An 8,898-nucleotide genomic window follows, 5' to 3' on the forward strand; every position below is an offset into this window, starting at 1 on the left:
TCAGCCATAGGCAACATTCACTTGTTTTTACGTCAATTAATCATTTTGGACTTACACCAGGGTCTTGTTTACAGTATAGCGATGTAGATCAATTTAATGAATTATTTTACGTATACCTCTTTTGCAATTTTACCACAGGATTATTGTTTAGGTCTGTGTCGTTGAAAATTGTTGCATACAATTATGGATGTTACTAAATAAACATGTTCTAAGCAATAAATGTTGTTTAATTTTGTAGATATCTTATGAGGTTTCTATTTTACGTTTATTTTAAATTGGAAAGTAGATATAATAAACACCGGTGTGCCTTTGTAAACACATGTTTCAAATTGGAAAGAAACAACATGCAGGTTCTGCCAGGAGTCAGAGGAGACTGCAAAGCACATTCAAGTTTAAGTTTCTGATTTAGGCCACAAGATGGCAGACCCTCCAACGTGCACGGTCCCTATTCAGTTTAATATTAAAAGGTGCGTAGTTTGATTTCGCTGAACGTTGCAGCCGGCTCTTTATGCTTGTTGTCACTGCATTTAACATATATTATTATAGGTATCGCTTCCTTCTTACCGAAACCTAACACAGATGAAGAAACGAAGGATTTCATGTGCAAACGGATATTCAACTACAAGTACGAGACAATCGTTCCGGATGTATTCACGTATAAAAAGGCGCCTGAAGTAAAATTGAAGACTGTCGATGAAGTGGCCCATAATTACATAAGGTAGGTTTATTTTTGTTTGTCAGTAGATATTGTATTACCAACACCGCGTGCAACAGATCATTGGAAGACCTTTTGTCATTGCAATGGAGTTAACAAAAGTATGCTATTTATTATAATGGTGTTGATGATGGTAAATCCCTAATACCACTGGCTTACAATCACTATATAGTACTTGTATTATTTACCTAAGGTCCATCGAATGTAAAGGTCACTTTTGTTCATTGTTTTTAAGCAGCAAAGTAATCTACTAACTGTACCATTGTAGGTAGGTAGGGCAGTATAGTATCTTGATATCTTCCTCGTTTTATTCTTGACTGATAGCCTTAGCTTCATATACAGGGCGTCCCAAGACTATGGGACATGAAGGGAAAGTACCTTAAATATCGTAGATAGGATGTTTTGCTGAAAGCGACTTTACGTTATTTTTAAAAGTTAGTAATACTTTATTCAGATTTTCTAAAAAAATATTTGCTTCGTCTGGGAATCGAACCGACTTAAATGGTGAAAAAAAAATCACCCGTATTTTTATGATGCCAATCGAAAGAATGGACAAAAAATTATAATTCTTCTTAAGTAACATAGTATCTTAAAAGAAAGGAATAACGTAAAATTATCATTTTAATCAAATTAAAAACATCCTTGAAACTGCCGAAGTCAATTGAATATTATTTGTAAATTAATTAATTAAATACTCAAATACTAAGTAGGTATTATCATTTTATCTGCACGTGCACTTATAATAAGGAAATCTATGCCAGGAAGTCGTTAAGTGGGTACTTATTTGCGAATAATCAATGCTATCTATGGAATGATAATATCGCTATTTTTCGAACGTCGTCGTCGGTAATAAATAATTGTTTTTGAAATTTGAACCAAACATTTTACGTTATACTTAAGAAGAATTAATAGTTTTTGTCCATTCCTTCGATTGGTATCATAAAAGTACAGGTGATTTTTTTTTCACATTTAAGTCGGTTCGATTCCCAGACGAAGCAAGTAATTTTTAGAAAATCTTTGAATGGAGTATTGCTAACTTTTAAAAATAACAGTCTCCTTTCAGCAAAATATCCTATATACGATATTTAAGGTACTTTCCCTTCATGTCCCATAGTTTTGGGACGCCCTGTATGTAAGGGTCAAAGTCAAAACATAACCGTCAAACATGGTTCTTACATTGAGCTAACTATAGTCATACCTATCTTTGTACAGTCGTTACGTGCGTAAGTATCGAGTCAAGCCTTGACCGTACACTGTACCTATACTAGGATTGGAGAGAAAGTGGCAGCTTACTTAAGATTATTTTGTTTTCAGTAAAAAGAAACCTGAAGAAAAAAAATAACTATGAAGATGAACATTTAGCTCGTACATACGCAGTTTTAATTTATTTTATACGTTTTGTGTATTAGCCGATTAGGTAATATTAAATAAGATGCGAATTCATATTTCAAAATTATGATACCAATTCTATTACTTGAAATTTGAATTGGCCTGAGAGGTTGTTTCTGATATTTAAGAGTTGCGTAGGTAATATAGCGTTAGAACTACTATCGACTCACCATAGCTATGGGACAAAATGGTCGAAATGAATGCCTTCCTGGCATACCCACTTGTAATAAAGGCCGTAGCTGGATAAGGGAACAATATCTGCCCTTGAGCTATTTTGACTTGATTTTTTTTATATAGTTTACTCACAACTACTACACTTAACACACCAAATATTAAAAGAAAAAACCAAGTGGCTCCGTAGTAAAACAGTAATAAGTAAAAAAATAGGTTCCGGAACCACTTGGTTTTTTCTTTTAATATTTTGTGTGTTACGTGTACTAGTTGTGAGCAGAGATGGGCAAAATGTAATCGACTAACGATTAACGATTAAGATTACAAGAATTAATTGCGACTGACGATTGAAAACGACGATTGATCAATCTTAGTTGTATAGAGTCGCGACTAATGTTAGAAGCAAATTGAATAGAATATATGTTGACAGACTGATTAGGACATCTTAACGGATGTTTAAAAATAAAATAGTCATGTATTACTTACGATATTTTGACCGTTTCTAAAGAGTGAGATCTGGCGGCCTAGCCAAGGTGACGATCGCTTGCGCTTCGACAACGAAACGCTTTGTGTCTCTCTATCATTCTTCCATATTGGTGCGACAGCGACAGTTGCGTTTCGATCGCTACGAAGCGTTAGCGATTTGGATCTTGGCTACGCGGCCAGTTCTCACTATTATTTTGCTACTAAAGTAAGTAAGTTTAATGACCACACGTTGAAAACAAAATAGACCGCGTAGATAATAAACAACATGCAGATGTGTCATTCAATAGAACGTGTTATTTTTAGAAGATGCGTCGGCACTTGCACCAAAATGCAGTTTTTTGCTATTTGTCGTTATTACCAATATATCGTTATAATAATATTATGGCATTATTTGCATTGTCATTCAAGCATTTCAAATTAAACGTGTATACATAATTTTAGCTCAATCGGATGAAGATATCTGCTTCAAAATAAGTCGCAAAATTCTACCCAAACTAACATAGTTACAACATACGAGTACCTCCGTATGTTACATACATACGTACTTGTAGTTACATATTGCAAGATAAAAAATGCAAAAACGGGCGACTACGTAGTTTTAATATAGATTTAATCGTGAAATTTAGTCGATTGAAACTAAAACTAATTTAGTTGTTAGTCGAAAATTCTCACAACTAAATTAATCGCGATTAAAAAATGACGATTGATATTTTTAATCGATTGATTAGTTAACTAAAAGATTAATCGATTAATGCCCATCTCTGGTTGTGAGTAAACTATATATAAATAAGTTTTTGGCAAAAATTTCATTTTTGGTACAAGCTTTTATCGCTGACTGTACTTTTCTTTCCACAGGCAACTAATATTCATCGAGACAATTCTAAAAACCCCAAACACAATTTGGTTGCGTTGTTTTATCACAGAGTTCCTATGACCACCTCCTGTCTCCATCATCAGATCAGCTCGATGGTACCATAATATTGCATTATCACCCGACTTACATATGTATGAAAATTTCAGGGTCAAATTTAACTTGCAAAATTTGACCCTTACAAACATGTTACATACATATTACATACACAGGTACATTGCAAGTTAATAAAAAGCTTGTAAAAAAAAAACAAGTCTAAATAGCTCAAGGGAAGATCCCTTCCCTTATCCAGTTACGGCCTTTAATTTATTTATTTGTTTACGCTGCGTCTTAAGTAAGCAAACAACTCGCGAATGCGAAGCGAAGCGGCGCGGCGCGGCGGGCCCACGGCGTTCGCGGTCGCAACGAGAGTAGGACACTTCTATAGGTATCAAAGGATTGATTCGCCCCGCGCCGCATCGATTCGATTCGCGTTCGAGTGTTGTTCGCCTACGTTCCTACGTAGTACGTTGCGTTACTCAACATATTCATACCAGTGTTTGGTGAATCGACTTTTAACTTAGATATATATATATATATATATATATATATATATATATATATATATACATTCATGAATATATTTTTCTACCTGCAGCATGTTAAAATATACAATTGTAAATAATTAAATTGAGAAAATTTTAGTTTTATTTATTTAGCAATATGTATAGGTACCTACTTTGCTGATTTCATTACAAATTACGATCGAACAAAAGTTTTAACTTTTTGGTAGGTACCTATAGGTACAGTATGTAATATAATTGCAGTTTTATTTATACCTACTATAATTCTGTTTTTTTATTCCGTAGACTAATACACATGAAACGTCATTTTAGTCTACGGAACAAAAAAATAGACCTTAGCTTAGAGTAACTAGGGTAAACAATTTCTAAAAACCGGCCAAGTGCGAGTCGGATTCGCGCACGAAGGGTTCCGTACCATTACGCAAAAAAACGGCAAAAAAATCACGCCCCACTTAAATATTTATTTTATTCTGTTTTTAGTATTTGTTGTTATAGCGGCAACAGAAATACATCATCTGTGTAAATTTCAACTGTCTAGCTATCACGGTTCATGAGATACAGCCTGGTGACAGACGGACAGACAGACGGACAGCGGAGTCTTAGTAATAGGGTCCCGTTTTTACCCTTTGGGTACGGAACCCTAAAAAGGACGCCTTTTACCATTTAAGTTTTCGTAAGAAATAAAGAATTTTTATGTATTTGTGACCAATTAGCCATACCGTAAAGGGTTAAAAAGGGATGAGATGGGGGTCGAAGTTTGTATGGGCGATAAATTAAAAAAAAATTGGATTTAAAGAGAGAAGGGAAGGGATGTGGAAGTTGAACTTATTCAACTTCTTATACTTCTTAATTTTTTCCAACTTCTTCGGCTTCTCCAACTCTGCAACCTAAATTTCTCCAACTTCAACTTGTTTACCTTCTCCGACTTCTTTATCATCCTAAACTTCTCCTACTTCTTTACCTTCTCAAACTTACAAGTTCTTTAACTTCTCTAACTTCTTCAACTTTAACTTCTCCGACCTTTTCAACTTCGACTTCTCCAACTTTTTCAACTTCGACTTCTTCAAGTTCTAAAACTTCTTCAACTTCTCAAACTTCTTTAACTTCAACTTCTTCAACTTCACGTTCTACAACTTGAACTTCTCGAAACTTCAACTTTAACTTCAACTTCTTCAACTTGTTATCATGGAACCGTGGTTCAACAAAAAGTTGTTATTTACTGAAATTTACAAGCACCCGTTTGATTTCACACTGGAATTTAGAACTTTCCATCATCGCGTTGCTATACTATGAGATTCAGTCAATCTGTAGGCAATCTGCCGCTTTGGGATGAGGTAATTCCGTTTGGGGCGGGATGGTGTGTGTCCATTCCGTATGATAAATAACTATATATAAACTTATTCTGCGGTTGTGGCATCTAAAAACTTACAAAACGTAAGTACTTAGTGTTTTATATTTTAGACTGATCAGTAGGTAACAAGACCAAAATTCCTTTATATCATCCTTGCGGTTTTATGTGGTTATCTAACTGGGACAATATCTGTTTTGTCACGTAACCGCCAGCTGTTGTTGGCTACTGGATCGGTGCCGAAAACGTCCACTTGGATTATTAAAGTACAAGAGACGACATCTCAAAGCAAATTGTTTCGACACGCAGTGTGTTGCATGGTGCATTTAGCGCAGATCTGAGCACTCTCAGTCACCTTCAACGTGATGCTATGATTGCTGTCAAATGTATGAAATTGGTTAAAATGCATTAATGTCTCAAAATATTGCATAATTATAAAAAAAAACTCAGGACTTACATTTCAATCGTAAAGGTACAGTCGCCATCAGATATATCGGAGCGGCCAAGGTGCTCACAAATATCTGAACACGCCTCTATTGTCAAGGCTTTAAGTGCGTGTTTAGATATTTTTGAGCACCTCGGCCACATATCTGATGGCGACTGTACCTAGGTACTGATAATTACAAATGTAATGGCAGCAACGCAACCACGTTATAAAAAAATTATTTCTTGTGCCTGTGAACTTGTACTTGTGTATAGTGTATTATTATACTAGTGTACCTATATTCTGAAGTAAAATGAAAGGTGGCTTACTAATAGGAGGTAATTTTGACGTACGTGTAGTCGCATAAACTATATGAACCTTAAGTTGTTTACTGTTTAACTCCCATATTGGTATAGTAATATTAATTAAAGTATCATCCTAAGACTACAGAGATACTGAACACAGAATTATTACGACGGAGGTTAATATAGCTGGTGTAAACAGATTTAACTGTAATATAATCTGTAATAATATCTTGTAAGCATTGTTAGAATTGGGCCGTGACTCCGAATGATCATGTTAATATCAGTGTCAGCCACGTAGTATTTGTAATAATTTGATGTCTAGCATTTCGTAAAGAATCATAATAAAATAATAATATGCCGGTAGAATGAAAGGGTGTACAGGGTGAAAGTTTAATCACTCTGCGTAGTGACTTTATAGGTCATACTGAATAACCATATGGGACCAATGCCAAAATCGCGAAAAAAAATTTGGCTGTCCCATAGAAATCAGTGGCAATCACATCACATTTTTTCACGAAAGCTAGGAACAACTTGGTGGTAACTAGTGGGAATAACCCGTTTTTTTTAAATGTATACCTAGGAAAATACGGCTTGTTACAGTTCCTTCAAGTAGGTAAGTTTCATACCTGAGAGACCACGCAAACAAATAATTCACGTAACTATATCAAAACTTCCCAACATTTAGTATTCTGAAGAATACTTCAAGTGAAGCGCCTCTGTAAATTGAATTCGGTATTTCGTAGTGGAGCAGAGAGCGCGCCTGCACTAGCAACCATACATCAACACACTTGTCTTACTTCGCTGGCTTTATATCTCAACCCACTCACATCATACATTCTACAGTAGGTTTTAGTTATTTGTACAACAAGAGAGCAAAGGTTGATATTTCTTTGAGTGCTTATTTTGAGTCTTGTGCAAGCGAAAAATTCTACATAATAGATTCACGAGCGTAGCGAGTAATCCTAATAATCCTTTAACTGCACGTTTTCATCATAATAGTTTGTTTAGTTTTTCACACAATTGTTATTTGGTATACAAGGGTGCAAAGTTGTATTTTACCCGCGAGTGTTTCAACACACGAGAAGTAAAATACATTTGCGCCCGTGTGTAACACAAAACTTTTCACCTCACTATAGCGAGGAAAGTGCAACATCCACAGGCGTTAGATCATCTTCATCACTGGAATCACTCATTTCTTTACGATATTATAACAGAAAACTCTGGAAGTTGTGTATTTTTACGCGAGTCGGTGAGAAAAGGTTTTAAGTAAAAAAATTGTTGACAATGTTGACATTTCTGATGTATGAAATGTCAACGATGCGTTTTGAAATTGCATCGACTCAACTTGTGCGTTCAGAATTATATTTAACATCATTATAAAATAAACAAACGTTTCTTATGGAATTTTAAGGTTTATGACTTAAAATCATTAAATAAAGATAAATTTGGTATTTTTTATTACCATACGATACGATACGATACGATACGATACGATACGATACGATACGATACGATACGATACGACACGACGCGACGCGACGCGACGCGACACGACACGACACGACACGACACGACAGGACACGACACGATACGATACGATACGATGCGATGCGATGCGATACGATACCATACCATACCATACCATACCATACCATACCATACCATATCATATCATATCATACCATATCATACCAGACCATACCAAACCATACCATAACATACCATAAAAAAAATGTAATAAAAGTATGAAGTTCATGGCCTTCACTAAATTAAAAAGCTACATTGTTTCACTCCCTGGAGTGAGGAAAGTGCGACTTTCCTTACTCTAGGGAGTGACGAAAGTAGGCTTGTTCGAGCTGCTGAGGTGAAAAATCTTTTTTCACATTAAATGTATGTAGAATATTTTCTGTCACTTGTGACTTTTCTAGTTGAAATGGAGTCATTTGGCTCAAAAAATATATTCAAAATTGACACGCTGTCTGTACATTTTTCCAAAATCTGTAATTTTTACGTCTCATCACGAGATCTGGAAGGTGCCCTCGGTGCCCCATTAAAAAAATCCAACCTTTGTAGTTATGCATTTAAAGAGGTGTTAGCAATTTTCTCACATAGGTACTTATTCATTTATACTATATTTAAAAATATTTTTTTCCGAATTATTACAAAATTATAATTAGAATCTGCAGTTTATTGAATAATGTTAGTTAAGTCTAAAACTTTAAAAAATACCTGGGACCTTAAAGTGACAAACTTTTCTACTAAATAATAAGCTGCAAGCAAGAAACTTTGATAACCAGCTCTTGTGTTACGAGTATGTAATTTAATCTTATGTACGATAGTGCTACTAATGTATAAAGTGTGACGGTTTCAGGGGCGTCGTGTCGTCGGGTGCGTTAGAGTAGTAAATAATCCTCGCCGCCCCTCGCATAAAGATTATCTCCATTTTCAGTTTACGTGTTTGGTGCATAAACTATTTATTTACTGTAGTAGTGGGCGTGACCCACACGTACCGCGGGTAAAGTGGCGATGCAAAGACTATTTGACCCTTTATGGTACAGGATTTACAGATTGAAATGAAAATGAGTTAAAATTACGGTAAAGTTACTGTCACCACCACACCTATTAT

The sequence above is a fragment of the Cydia strobilella genome, chromosome 2 (genome assembly GCF_947568885.1).
Source record: "Cydia strobilella chromosome 2, ilCydStro3.1, whole genome shotgun sequence".
Classification (NCBI taxonomy): domain Eukaryota; kingdom Metazoa; phylum Arthropoda; class Insecta; order Lepidoptera; family Tortricidae; genus Cydia; species Cydia strobilella.